Raw genomic sequence first — 2,272 nt, 5'->3', positions numbered from 1 at the left:
TTGCATCCGCCGCCGTTGGCGGGGCTGCTTCCCATCCACCCACCCTCTCTTTGCCCATGTGTCATATGCCCTTCCTGTTTGTGGCGGTTCTCCGGTGGGGTCTTCAACCGGCCTTGTCGCGGCGGCCCAGGTGGCACTCCGCTTTGTGAACTGCTACCAGACACACAGGTGTGTGTGACCTCGGCCGCTTGATCGCCATGGTTGTTAAAGCCGCGCTGACCCTACCGGACCGACTTCCCCAGATAGTCCTCCTCGTCATGTCGTTGTGGGTCCTCCACATTGGCCATTCTCGGTCCAGATCCGAGCGCCCTGCTACCCGATTTGGCGACCCATAGATACCCCATTCGCCATTCCGCTGCCAGTCACCACCTCCTCTTTTGGTTGTCTCTGGTCAGATCCGGGGCCCCCGCCTCCATGTTCGTCATTCTCCAGTCGCTTCCTGGTGACCCCTGGCTACCACCGATGATTCCTCGCCCTTCCCCTCTGCCGTCTCCAGCCAAATCTGGGAGGTCTGCTGCTGGATCTGGCATCCCACCCTACTCGTTGATCGTTTCTTTGCTAGATATGAGCGTCTTGCTATTGGATCGGGTCGTCGTTTGTTCTCCTCGAGTCGGCCGGTTGGTTGGCTAGGTCATTTTGGAACCGCATGTGCTCTCCCTCGTCCCCGGTTGTCTCCCTCCTCGGCGCCCAGTTGATCACCTCTCTTTTGGATCTTCAGGTTCTCTTGTAGGCAGTGTGGTGGACGACCTGGCTGCACGGGATGCTTGATGCCACTAGTAGAAAAAGGGTCAAATGTCAAGACACATTAGTGCCGGTTTGCTTTTGAGCCGGCACTAATGTGTGCATTAGTGCCGGTTCAAACGGTTAGCCAGCCGTTTTCATTAGTACCGGTTCGTGGCCGACCTTTAGCACCGGTTCGTGCCACGGACCGGTACTAAAGTGAGTGGTGGCAGGATGTTGTCAGTCCGGGGCCCCTCCAGCACCTTTAGTACCGGTTCGTGGCACGAACCGGTGCTAAATGTCGTCCTACATAAACCCTTCGTCCACCCGAGCTCGCTCTGTTCTTCCCCTTTCCCCTCTCCTCTCTGTTCTTCCCCTCTTCCTCTCGAGCTCATCACACATTTTGCCCAAAATTTGTCAAGATTTGAAGCCCCCCATCCATTCAAATGATCACAAAGGTTAGCAACTTTGTCCTTTCATCTCTCATTGCTAGATTAGCTCTTGCAATGCTTTGTATAGTGATTAATTTATGAGTTTAGTAATTTGGTAGAAAATATATGTGCTAGTATTTGATTTATATGCAATTTGTGGTCAAAACTAACACTTAGTTTGCATATGTAGGTGTGGTTTACTTAGTGCCTTCTAAATCTCCGTCGTAACCACAGTCGATCGCCCACACCGTTCCGTCGCCGGCACCACCTTGTGGTGAGCCTCTTGTTCATGAATGTTTTACATTACCAAATTGATGTTTGTGTGATTTGGATATATAGTTACTCGTATAATTATCTTGGTTTGTTATACATAGTGCCATGGTTTTGATATCCGTCCCCGTCAGCCCTCGTCCTTGTTATGATTCGGATGTGGTATATTCTCCTTTAAAACTAGTTGTTGCATTTCATGTTTATGACAAATTATGCCCATCAAGTTGACATAGATATTTTTGTCTAGGAGGTTTGTGAACCGGAAATTCCAACCGACCCTATTGTCGAGAGGTTAAATTTAGTTGAAAGAGAAAACGAGTACTTGAAAGAAAAATTGAAAAGAATTGAGGGGGAGAAGATGGAATTGGAGTTGCGTGTTGCCGATGTCGTCGATGATAACAAGATCAAGATGGAGAAAATGCGCTTGAAGATTAGAAAGATTAGAAAATATGCCATTGATAGTGAGGCTTGGTATCATTATGCTGTTGGATCAATTGTTACCTTAGTTGCGAACTTGATCGCATTTGTTATTGCATTTAAATTCTTTAGTTAGAGAGTTATTTGTTGTTTGCATTTAAGTCTTGTATGAACTTTATGTATGAACTTTATGTATGAACTTGTATTAATTTGGTCTATTCGGTGTTGTGTAATGAAGATGAGCCGACAATGGATGTACGATGACCGATGCTCTCCCGAGTTCATTAATGGCGTGCAAACTTTTCTGCTTGCGGCTGAGGCAAACAAGCGGGCGGATGGTTTTATGCCTTGTCCATGTTTAGTCTGTAAGAATGATCACAATTACTCTACGTCAAGAACCATTCACGTCCACCTGTTTAAGTCCAGTTTCATGC

The sequence above is a fragment of the Triticum aestivum genome, unplaced genomic scaffold (assembly GCF_018294505.1).
Source record: "Triticum aestivum cultivar Chinese Spring unplaced genomic scaffold, IWGSC CS RefSeq v2.1 scaffold44045, whole genome shotgun sequence".
Taxonomy (NCBI): domain Eukaryota; kingdom Viridiplantae; phylum Streptophyta; class Magnoliopsida; order Poales; family Poaceae; genus Triticum; species Triticum aestivum.
This window is presented reverse-complemented; position numbering follows the sequence as displayed.